At 38.7% G+C, this 12,954-nt stretch overlaps 1 long non-coding RNA gene across 1 annotated transcript; it reads left to right on the plus strand.

Moving 5' to 3' along the window:
• Positions 1–12,063: 12,063 nt before the first annotated feature.
• LOC120457552 lies at positions 12,064–12,695 on the plus strand. Its single transcript, XR_005617004.1, has 3 exons — positions 12,064–12,273; positions 12,454–12,610; positions 12,678–12,695. It is a non-coding gene; the product is annotated as an uncharacterized LOC120457552 (long non-coding RNA).
• The last annotated feature ends 259 nt before the right edge of the window (positions 12,696–12,954 follow it).

Genomic DNA, 12,954 nt, shown 5'->3' on the forward strand with positions numbered 1-12,954 from the left:
TGCTTGTGCAACCAGCAGGGAGTCTTTCCTTGGCCCTCTGTTGTCTCCTTGCCTTTCTGGGCTTGTATCCAGCCTGTTCTCTGAATTGTTCTTGTGCGCAATGTATATGCATGCAGCATTTGTTGCAATGTCCAGGATGGAATAATGAGCGAGCATTATTGCATTATTGAAGAGTGAAAACGCGACCGCAAGGTCTATATTTCCGCATCCGGCCGATTTATTTCAAGAAAAATTGTTGGAGCCCAAAACCAATAGAGAACTTCTCCCGGGTCATTATTTCCCAATAATCTTGACAGGTTATACGTTTTCTTAACGTTTTTTGGTCTCGACAATACTTTTTCGGTTATTTCTTTTCATTAATTCTGCGCTTAAATCATACTGCCAATTTAGGCAAAAGAACGACAACGACGCAGCAGATCTGCTCAAGGGTCAATTCTAAATCCAAATGTGTTTTTTATAGAAAATCTTTAACAAGAACAAAATTTTGTTTGTAGTCACCAACATTTAATCGAAGTACTGCAAGGACGAGGGTAAGTTCTCCGCTTATATGGTTTAATTAAACAAATAATATAGCTTAACATTTAATTATATAGACTTATGACGACGAAATTTAGATTTAGTAACAACCGCTTTTGACAACTTTTCCACTTGACTCTCGACTCTACACTCGCTCCCATCCTATCGATAACTTGCTCTTGTCTAGGGTTACATTGTAATTAGGGCTGCAATGTAGAAGTATCGAAACATTTAATACCTATTTAGTACGTACAACCACTGCACTATGGTCCAGAATTAGATTTTTTGGCATAAAGTCGAAAAATTGAGTTACATGGTTTAAACTTCACACATTTTATTGTTATAGCATTGATAATTTGTAAAAAAATGCGACCACGCCACGCTTGGCGCCCCTGCAAACTAATTAATAGTAGATTTAGAATAAATACATATTATTTCCCGAATTTCGCAAAGTATCGCGAATTTTTGAATTTTCGCGAATTTTGATTTTTTTGTGGCGTTATGTTGGTACTCATGTCTGTCACTTATGCCGACAAGCTGGGCCATTTTGAATGTACACTTAATTGTTGACAGCTGATTTGCATGCATGTGTTTTGGATCGTCTTCGATTATTACCTATTCAAAAAAATGGGTCAAAGAACCTGTGTCCAATTTTGTGTAAAAAACAAAATTAAGTGGGCGGATGCATTCCGAATGTTGACTGTGGCGTCGTGGTGACGAATCGTGGGTTTATGGTTATGAAGTGGAAACCAAAGCTCAATCATCTCAATGGAAGCTGAGTTCGCAAGTTCAGAGTTGGGGATAAACAATTATTTTTCTTCCTCGATTGAGTAAATCTTGAATGACAGCGATATGCTTAAGCAGTAGAAGAAATGTTAATTATTCTGTTTCTATGGTACTGGAGAGGAGTTTAGATGGAATTATTGAAAGGGAGAAAGTATCGAGGTTGTCCTTCTGGAAAATACAGTGATTGAAGGTTGCGAGCCTGACTTTTGCGATGTTGTTGACAATTGCTTTGATAAAATTGATCCTTACGTCAGTAAGCCTTCTGATTTCGTTAAAGAAAATATGAATCTTTGCAACAGGTACCGTTATTAAGAAATTTCCAACTGCTCTCAGATGCGGAATTAAAACAGCGCGGGACTGGTTCTTTTGATATGAAATGCGAATTTAACCATTATCTTGTGTGTGCAAAACGGTTTGATAATACGCCTGTTTAACTAATATATGCAGGTTATCAGCCTGTTGGAATATTCACACGTTGGAGCCAAAAAAATAAGCTTACATTGATATTTCAAGGCCAGTTATTGCTGCTTTATACGTGGGTGAAGTAGATTTGGCAGGTATGCTAATGGAGCTCTACAAAATTTGCCACCGATCAATAAAGTGGTAAATGCAACACCAAATGCCTTAAATAAAAAACCCATATGTGCTGCAATAACAATAGAAACTGTTTTTTGGCATACCACACTTAAATTGTCATTATAAAGAAAAAGGTCTCATATTCTGTGAAGTATAAAAAACAATGCTTATACACTACTACTGCCAAACGTTGCTCACCAGCACCTTTCGGTAACGCCCAAGCTAATGGGCGTGGCATACTAACATTTTTTGGAAACGCTTGTATATTTTGTTTTTGAGCGTTGGGATCACGTTTGCTAGACATATTAAAGTGATTATGCTTTATTTCGTTATGCGCTGAATAGGCAAGAATATCTCTTAACAGGTCGTTACAAGATATATAATTATTAGATATCTTCCTTTTAAAATCGTAATCATTAATCCCGTTGATGATGTGTGTTGATATTGCTGAATCGGTTAACTCACCCTTTTTACCAATAGCTAGCATTTTATAGAAATAGTCTTGCGGTGATTCTCTGAGATCTCGACGAATTTTTGACATTTTAAGGTGAACGTCTGCGGAATTACTGAGACATGGAAAATCGTTGAGGAACTTTGACTTAAACTCTAGCCATGTTTGGAAGACTTCTTCAGTTGAGTCTATCCAATACCAAGCAGAACCTAGCATCTTTTGTTGAACTGCAAATATTAGATTTCGATCATCCCAACGATATGCGGTTTGAAGGGAGTCAATGCGTCTAATGAAGTGTTGCGAATCTAAGGACTTGATGGATGATGGGTTGAATTCCGGAGAAGAGATACCATTTCACTTATATTTCCGTACGAACTATTAATGTTTTCAGATACCGTTGGGCCGCGGTTGTATAAGAAGTTTGGCGGAATCGGGGTATATGGATTTTCGTTATTTTTGACGATGTTACGAATGTGTATTGTATGGATTTAAATCATAGTGTGGCTGTAAATATGTGCCGAACGGTGCCGCTGTTGCGTTACAGTGTCCCAAATGAGCGTGGGGAATCGGAGAATTAATTTGGCTGTGACGAATAAGTATACGCTTGCGAATTAACGTGGTTTTGCGGTGTCATAGAGAAATTAACAAGTTGCGGAAAGATCGAATGTTGGGGAAAGACAGCGACATTATCGTGTTGCTGTGACGTGATAACATTAACGTGCTGCCGAGACGCAGCAACATTATCGTGTTGCTGTGACGTAACGATATTGTACTGTTGCTGAGACGTAACAATATTATCGTGTTGCTGTGACGTGATAACATTAGCGTGTTGCGGAGACGTATCAACATTATCGTGTTGCTGTGACGTAGCAACCTTAGCTTGTGACGCAATCAATCGCGAAAGGATTTGTTGAGACGTGTTAGGCATACACTACACTCTATTATTTCGTTTGCGTTTTGACCGTTTTCGATTGGAGAGGAGATACTGCTCGGATGAAAAGATCTCTCTTGAAGTTCGCGCAATGGTTTCTCTAATTCGGCAATTTTTTTTGCATTGATTGGTTTCCTGCACTCGCGTACTCGTCGTCACTGTTATGGGCATTTAGTCTCTTCAATAAGTCTTCACGATTTCCTGACGTTGAGAGTCCTGCTTCTCTGCATTTATGTTGCAGGTCTTCTTGCATACGTAATCTTTCTTCGGAGGCATGTTTGTTGCTTCGTTTCTTTGCTTTTTTTATACTCTCATTTTTCGCACGTTTTCACTTATTGCGCACTATCTTATCCCACATAAACACCAAGAAATATGATTCGCGATGCCTATGTGTGTAAGCTTTCAGTTTTGTCAGGAATTAAGCGAGTGGGTAGCGCGACTAACTATGTGAAAGAATCGAAACGTTATAGTGTTAGGTATACTTTAATTAATTAATCAAATAAGTTTTGATCGATGTTAATGTTTTTGCCGCTCGTTGCAATCACGTCCGCTTCTATTGCTGGTTCTCTCTCGACTCTCTCATGGCATTCCCTTCTTATATTTTCCAACACCGAATGTGTACATATTGTAAACGCTCGAACTACCTCCGGTGCGACGATTTGCTTAGTTCAGTTCTTCTTTATTAGCGACTTTATTCTTCAAGAACCAGCGACCGAATGCCGCGCTTTGCTTCTTCGTTTTTCTTATGCTCTCTCATGCGTGAGAGCTAGGTGTATGTACATTGTTATCTCTTAAAGCTAACTTATAAGTAAGAGCGGGACAACAGTATTGTCCTTACTTATAACGGGGATATGATCGCATACTTCTCTCTGCCACCATGGGCTTCATACGTTAACCTAAACTACTACATGATACATACATGGTACTGTGGGCCTAAAGGGTATCTATCCTACTACAACTCGGCCGTCCTGACTAGCTGATCCCCTGATCATGGTTTACATTTTTATACCCGTTACTCGTAGAGTAAAAGGGTATACTAGATTCGTTGAAAAGTATGTAACAGGCAGAAGGAAGCGTTTCCGACCATATAAAGTATATATATTCTTGATCAGGATCAATAGCCGAGTCGATTTGGCCATGTCCGTCTGTCCGTCCGTCTGTCCGTCTGTCCGTCTGTCCGTCTGTCTGTCCGTATGAACGTCGAGATCTCAGGAACTACAAAAGCTAGAAAGTTGAGATTAAGCATACAGACTCCAGGGACATAGATGCAGCGCAAGTTTGTCGAATCATGCTGCCACGCCCACTCTAACGCCCACAAACCGCCCAAAACTGCCACGCCCACACTTTTGAAAAATGTTTTGATATTTTTTCATTTTTGTATTGGTGTTGTAAATTTCTATCGATTTGTCAAAAAAATTTTGCCACGCCCACTCTAACGCCCACAAACCGCCCAAAGCTGCCACGCCCACTTTTTGAAAAATGTTTTGATATTTTTTCATTTTTGTATTAGTCTTCCAAATTTCTATCGATTTGCCAAAGAACTTTTTGCCACGCCCACTCTAACGCCCACAAACCGCCCAAAGCTGCCACGCCCACACTTTTGAAAAATGTTTAGATATTTTTTCATTTTTGTATTAGTCGTCTAAATTTCTATCGATTTGCCAAAAAACTTTTTGCCACGCCCACTCTAACGCCCACAAACCTGCACTTCTACTAGCTGAGTAACGGGTATCAGATAGTCGGGAACTCGACTATAGCGTTCTCTCTTGTTTTTGTTTGTAGTTATATATATAATGATTTTGTATCTTAAATATTTATGTAATTGCACGTACTATATATGTTTGTTGACCTTGTTAACAGTGTTTAATTGTGTGTTCGTTTATTTTTCTTATTGCCTATCCAATGTTTAATGTTTTGAATGCTCCAGACACCTTGGTACGGGTTACGGGATACCTGGAAACCTTCTACGTCTTTTAATAAGAATCTGTCATTTCTCAATATTTTGGAAATCATATATGGACCTTTACATTTTGGAATCAATTTTCTAGAAATACCTGCTGTGCTGTCGAAATTTTTTACCATTACATAATCTCCTATTTTGTATTCAGAAGGTTTTCTGGCGGACTTGTCATATTGTGTTTTGTTATACTCTTGAGCTTTTCCTTGATTATTTTCTGCTTCGCTCCTAATCTTCTCTAAATCCCTATCTTCTGGAGTGTTATCTAATTCTTCTAGTTTTTCTTTCAATTCGTCTACTATTTTTCCTCTCTGCTCTAAACCAAAAAGAACTTTGCTTGGAGTTTGCTTGATACTGCGGTGTTGTGTATTATTTAGAACGTGCTCCACCTTATCTATTACTGTATCCCAATATATACCTTTCTCTGGTTCTACCAGTTTCGCTATCATTGGACCTAAACTTCTGTTGACTCTTTCAACCTGTCCGTTCGCCTGTGGTGATCCAGTCGCAATCTTCATATGCTTAACATCAAACTCTAACATAAAATCAAACTCCTTGGATGTAAAACAACTTCCCCTGTCTGAAATAATGCATCTAGGCTTGCTGTATGCTCTAAAATAGTCTTTTAAAGCTGTTATGACTTCTCTTGTATTGGTGGTCTTTGTAGTGTATAAACGTACGAACTTAGTAAAACCGTCGATGACAACAAAAATATGTTTTTTGGATCTACCCGAGTCGACTGGGCCGTAATGATCGATATGTATTAGTTCAAACGGTTGACTACCTTTTGGAATGCAGTGCAGAAATCCCTCCTTACCCGTCTTAGGGGAGAACGCAACACATTTTAAACAATTTTCTATATGGCTTAAACATTTGTCTTTGGCATTGGGAAACCAATAAGATTTCAAAATTATATCTAACATTTTGTCTCTACCTATGTGTCCGATCTCATTGTGATATTTAAATAGAATATGATCTTCCATGTCTGTGGGAACATAAAATAATAGTCTGCCGTCGTTACATTTTCTATAAATTATTCCGTTTCTCATTTCGTATAACTTATGTTCATTTTCCTCTAACAGTTTTCTAATTTCTTGAATTTTTTGATCTTTGGCTTGGCAAATTACTAAATTGTCTTCAAACGTATTCGATTCTACTATCATGATATTCGTACATCTACTAAGAGCATCTACATGCTGCATCCTTTTACCTTCTCTATGTATAAGTTCATAGTCGTAGTTCTGGAGCTCTAACGCCCATCTAGCTATTCGTGGATTAAGTTCAATCTTATTCAGTGTTAAAGTAAGTGAATTACAATCAGTAATGATTTTAAAGCGTTTTCCATAAAGTATATTCTAAATCGTCTCAGTGCGTGAATAATTGCCATCGTCTCCAGTTCGAAACTGTGATATTTTGCCTCAGCGACTGTTGTACGTTTTGAGAAATAAAATATGGGGTGCAATTTTTCATCCTCTTTCTTTTGACATAATACGGCACCGAAGCCAAGAGCGCTTGCATCACAGTGCAGCTCTATCTCGTCTTTGAAATTATAAATGGCTAAAACCGGCGCCTGCACTAACTTTTCCTTGAGCGTAGAAAAACAGCTCATTTCTTTTTCTCCAAATTTAAATTTCTCGTCTTTTCTCAAGAGGTCGTATAACGGTTTCGCTAATGTTGAAAAATCTTTTATGAATCTACGAAAGTATGAACATAAACCTAGGAAACTTTGAACGGATTGCATCTTGTCTGGAATTGGAAAATGTTGTATGGCATCTATACCTTTATCATCTGCCCTAATGCCTTCGCCGTTTATAATGAATCCTAAATACTTAATATTTGTTTGAAGAAACTCACATTTATCCATTCTTAATTCTAATTTATTTTGAGCTAATCTGAGAAACACTTCCTTTAAGGTTCTTAAGTGTTCCTCCGTGTCCTTGCTGGCGATCATGATGTCGTCCATGTATACAATTACTTTGTTGTCCCTAATGAGATCCTCGAAAATTTTGTTTACAAATCTTTGAAACACTGCCGATGCAGTTTTTAGCCCCATTGGCATCCTGAGAAACTCGAATTGACCTAACGGTGTAACAAATGAGGTGTATTTAACCGAATCCTTATTAACAAATACATGAAAATAACCGTTTTTTAAATCAAGTTTCGAAAAAATTTTCTTGTTAACTAGTTTGTCTAAGAGGTCATCGATAAGCGGTATCGGGTAATTGTCCTTGATTAATATCTTGTTTAGTTTTCTAAAGTCTATGCATAGTCGTATGTCTCCCGTTTTCTTTTTAACTAAAACTATTGGCGAAGCATATTCGGATTCACTAGGTCGTATAATCCTTCTTTCATATATTCATCTAACAATTTTTGTAATTTCTCCTTTTCTGAGTAGGCAAGTCTTCTTGGTGAGCAGCTAAATGGTTTTGACGTTTCTAAACATAGTTTTATTTCACATCTGACTAGAGGTTCGGTAGGCTTTCTAACATTTAAGTAGTTGCTTTTGATAATCTCTTTCAATTGACAGTTTAAGGCTCGGTCATTTTCTGCGCCGCATATGTAATTCATTTGCTCATCCTCTTGGTAATCAATGCTAAAAATTTCTCTAACTGCTTTTTCATAACTGGGCCTAACTGTATTATAAAATTTCTGACTAAGTGCGGAATCCGTTGTAACGCTGCCTAAAGGAATAACTGTTTCGTTCAGTGTTTTAATAACTGCAGGGTTAACTGTTTTACTACTCGTTTCGATATCTGCTATACTAACTGTTCCATAATCTGTTTCACTAACTGTTTTACTAACTGTTTCACTAACTGTATTACTAACTGTATCACTAACTGTATCACTAACTGTCTCACTAACTGTATTACTAACTGTATCACTAACTGTCTCACTAACTGTATTACTAACTGTATCACTAACTGTCTCACTAACTGTATTACTAACTGTATCACTAACTGTCTCACTAACTGTATTACTAACTGTATCATTGTCTAAGGTACTAACTGTTTCCTCATTTAATGAGTTAACCGTAATCCTTCCCAAAGTATCTGGATCCAGTTTAAGCTGGCAAGCTTCCATAAAATTTCGTCCAAGGATTACATTATGACTCATAGACCCGTCTGGAACTACGTATAAATCAAAATAACATTTTATTCTTCTTTTGTAATGTAACATAAGGTTTTTCCGATATTATTAGTTGGCTTTTATTTAGCCCGAAATAGTTTTCAGCAGCAGACTCTAAATTGACTTCACTGGATATACTGCTTAGTTTTGCAAATGATATTGGGCTCCCGGTGTCTATGAGGCATTCTGTAGTTAGTGGGGTTTTATAGCTACTGGTGAAAAAAATCTTAACCTGCCTTACATAATTGTTGATATTGGCGCTCTTGCGCTCGGGGCATTGTCCGACGAAGTGTCCGAACGCTCCACAAGCGTAGCAGGATCCGGGCTCTCTCTTCGGCTTCAGGCACTCCTTGGCGAAGTGTCCTTTTGAGTTGCAGTTGGCGCAACGCAGATCCTTCTTAGCTGGGCCTCCTTCATAGAAGCGTTTTGGCGAACTATTATCCGGCTTGTGCTTTGGCAGACGTACTTCCGAGAAGGCTCTCAAAACCTGCATCGGTTCGGAAAAGCACTGTATGCGGGCCTGATTGCGTAGCGCTGGTGCCGGAATTCCTTCGATAATGTTTTCCAGGAGTTCCTCCAGATCGATGTTGATATCGTTGGCCAGCATCATCTTGTCCTCGAAATAAGCCGCAAATTTCTCCTCTGAACGCCATTTCGCGCTTTTGGAATGCGCTCCTCAATTCTCCTTTGGACATTTTGACCCCAAATGACACAATTAACTGCTTACACAGCTGATCGGTTGACTCCAGAATTCGCGTGGTGTTTGCGTGCAGCCAACGTTGTGCACTCCCTTTCAGCTTGGCAATTAGAAGCATATGCAAGCAGCCGTCGTCCAAATTGTAGATCTTGCCGATGTTCTGGAACTGTGTGACCCAATTACGCACACACACGCTGCCGTCGTACTCCATGGTGACCTCTTTTGCCAAGGCAAGCGCTGCTGCTGGCGATTCCAAGAGTTTGTTTACATTTGTACTCTGGCGTTGATCATCACTGCTAGCGGTCTCCTTTCCAACACTGGTATCTCCCCATCATGTTATCGGCAGTGATGGTCACTTTGGTGCTGTTAGCTTTAACATTGGTGCTGTTAGCGCACATGTTAACATTGCCATCATTTTCAATGTTATTTTCGATGACGTCATGGGCTTGCCCAGCATGAACGGACTTGTTCTTGTTCGCCTCGTCGATTTCTGTGTAAATGCTCTGCAACACGGCCATGTTTGCATCTATTTCGTCACGAATTTTCTGCAGGGTGGCTTTTTCGGCATCCACTAGCGATAACTGCTCCAAATCCAGACTTTCTAGGGTCTCTGACGCCGCCGATTGCGCGTCTAACGGGGTCGCTGGTGTGTCTCCCTCTTGCAGCTCTCGTTGTGCTAGCTGCGATGCAGCTCCATCCGTTGCTTCCGTTGCTGATCCGTTGTTTGACGGCGGATCGCCACGTTTTTCCGGAGAAATGGCTTGGAGACGCCCTATCAACTCCGCTTTAGTGCCGGAAGTTTGGCGTCCAAGGGCTCCCAACCATTTTTTTAGTTGTTGCACCGAGAATTGATTTAATATGGTGTCAGGCATAGTGAGTAATGACCACTTCTGATGTTGTAAACGCTCGAACTACCTCCGGTGCGACGATTGCTTAGTTCAGTTCTTCTTTATTAGCGACTTTATTCTTCAAGAACCAGCGACCGAATGCCGCGCTTTGCTTCTTCGTTTTTCTTATGCTCTCTCATGCGTGAGAGCTAGGTGTATGTACATTGTTACTCTTAAAGCTAACTTATAAGTAAGAGCGGGACAACAGTATTGTCCTTACTTATAACGGGGATATGATCGCATACTTCTCTCTGCCACCATGGGCTTCATACGTTAACCTAAACTACTACATGATACATACATGGTACTGTGGGCCTAAAGGGTATCTATCCTACTACAATATGGACTTATAAGGATGCCACCAGTTGAGTTTTAATTGGAGTGTGACACAGGTTACCATTTTTATATTTCCTGTTTCCTTTTCAGGTTGGATCTAGAATTGTGGGTGAATAAACTACACTCTACCCCGGATAAAACTCATTCTTATCTATTTCTTACTAGGGTCGAAGCTCTTACCAAACAGACATTAGAAGGTAATTTTATGTTTCTAACTAGCCATGTCAACACTTTATTTAAAGGTGTTGCTAGCGATTGGTATTGGCATTACCACCAAAGTGTACCCCAGAAATTCAGCATGAGCTTTTTTATATAAGGAGATCAGTAGCATTATTCGCAAAGGGAAACGTTCATGCTTACTGTCAAGCCAGGATTGCGAAAACCTCTTCCTGCTCCTGATAGGTTTGTGCAGGAGGCAATTCTTGAAACCGAAGTGGAGTCGGATTCAGACACAGTTGAAATTTCCGCAATTAACTTATCCTCCTGGAATTGTAGCAAAATCGGACACAGATATCAGGATTGCTTACCCGAACGTCGTGTGTTCTGCTATGGGCGTGGCAAAACAGACACCTACCTTCCTTCATGCCCTCATTGTCGCTCAAAAAACTACCGAGGCCGTGCACCTTTGAAAGGGGCACACAAACAAGTGGTGACGAAAGCCGCCAATACGGAGTAACCAATAGCTGCTCTGTACCTTCTCTCCCTGATTTGTCTCAACAACCAGACTATCCTTTAACCGAATTAGGTACACCCGGCGAATCTCTCAATAAACATCAGAGACAGCCTTCGCGATCTGCACAGCGTATTAAAGATTTTTTTGATCAGATAAAAATCGAAAAAACGGTTTTTGTTATCAGCAATTATTGCCTCTGATGTACGACCATACGCAGACGTAAAAATTCTTGGCCGATCAGTATCTGGATTAATGGATACTGGTGCCTCTTTTAGTTATATAGGTGGAAAACTAGACGATGGAAAATCCCAAAACACCGTGGGCAAGATTCGCACAGAAATTCAGTACAACAATATGACCAAGGATATTACTTTTACATCGTACCTTCGTTAAAGCAATCACTTTATTTAGGGTTCGATTTTGGACAGAATATCAGCTATTACCATATGCTAAAATGAAACCTAGTCCAGAAAGTAATCTCTCAGCAGTAGATCTAGACGATGTTCGTTTTCTGACTGAAGAACAAAAACAGCAACTTGACGCCGTAGTTTAATGCTTTCTTCTTTTGCCGAAAAGGGTATAGGGAAAACGACCATGCTTTTCCACTCCATTGACGTTGGCGATTCCGTACCTATCAAGCAGCGACATTATCCTGTGTCCCCAGCTATCGAAAAAATTATGTATGATGAACTGGATCGCATGCTTGCTTTAGAGGTTATTGAAGAGTATACCACATGGCCAGATCGACTCGGGTATTGATCCTGATCAAGAATATATATACTTTATATGGTCGGAAACGCTTCCTTCTGCCTGTTACATACTTTCAACGAATCTAGTATACCCTTTTACTCTACGAGAAACGGGTATACACTCAGAAAACTGAAGAACGAATAATTTGAGAACGAACGTCTTAAAAATGTACTGTGTCGTACTTAAAATTTTTAAGACAACCGTTCTTGGAATAAGTACTAGTTGTACTCGAATTACACATTTCAAAAGCGATATTATTGATACTCATGGAAAACAAAGGTTTATCTTTCTCATTTATGTATATTCCTTGATCATTTTATGCGGCCAATTTTAAAAGAATATACACAAAAAATATAAGAAGTTTAAACTAAAATTTATGCGATCGAAAAATCTCCAGCCATTCGACTTCTTACACTTGTTTATATCGATTACATACATTTCTGTGTTGTTGAAGAAACATATGTTTTTTCGATAATCGATTGCAACACGGCGCTCATTTAGTGTCAAAAAGTTCCTGGAGTAACAAGTACAAAGTGAATTAAGTGAAATAATTGAAGAATAATGTGAAAATGGGCACGGTGTGCAGGGTAAGTAGAAATCTTTAAATAAAGTATGTAATATACATACATAAAAAGTCGGTGGCCTATGCACGTGTTTGCATGCACGCATATGTATATGCGTATGCATGTATGTGTATAAAACTTTTGTGTTGCCAAATGTTACTTCTAAAAGAAATAAATCTATAAATTAATGTGTAATATTTACAGTTAAAATTGACTTCTGGGAAATACGCCCAGAGAATGAGCATGCATTGGTTTTTAAATAGGACGACCTGAAGCGCAGTGTTTCCTTTTTACGATAGGAAGATTAAAAACCATCTCAGCAGGCAACAGCTTACCGAAGCACAGCCGGCAATAAATGAAGGTAATATAACTAATAACAAAATTTCTATTTACTTATTAATATATTTGGCTTTCTTCGTTTTTGATAGATACCCAGGACTCTATTTATTATTTTGCTTGACACCGCGTTTCGTTAAATATGTTTAGCTGTAAGAACTTTAAGAAAAGTGTAACAATTTAATTTTTAAGAAAAAAATTATGGAAGTTTTTATGTATACATTTACTATATATAAAATAAGAATAACAAAACTATTAAAGTCGTGTAAATAAACAATAAATATGATTCGTTCTTAAAACAAAAGTGTTTGCTCTGAAAATAAAAATACTCATACTTCAGTTTTAAATTTGTACAATTTAAACCGTGAA

The sequence above is a fragment of the Drosophila santomea genome, unplaced genomic scaffold (assembly GCF_016746245.2).
Source record: "Drosophila santomea strain STO CAGO 1482 unplaced genomic scaffold, Prin_Dsan_1.1 Segkk43_quiver_pilon_scaf, whole genome shotgun sequence".
Lineage (NCBI taxonomy): Eukaryota > Metazoa > Arthropoda > Insecta > Diptera > Drosophilidae > Drosophila > Drosophila santomea.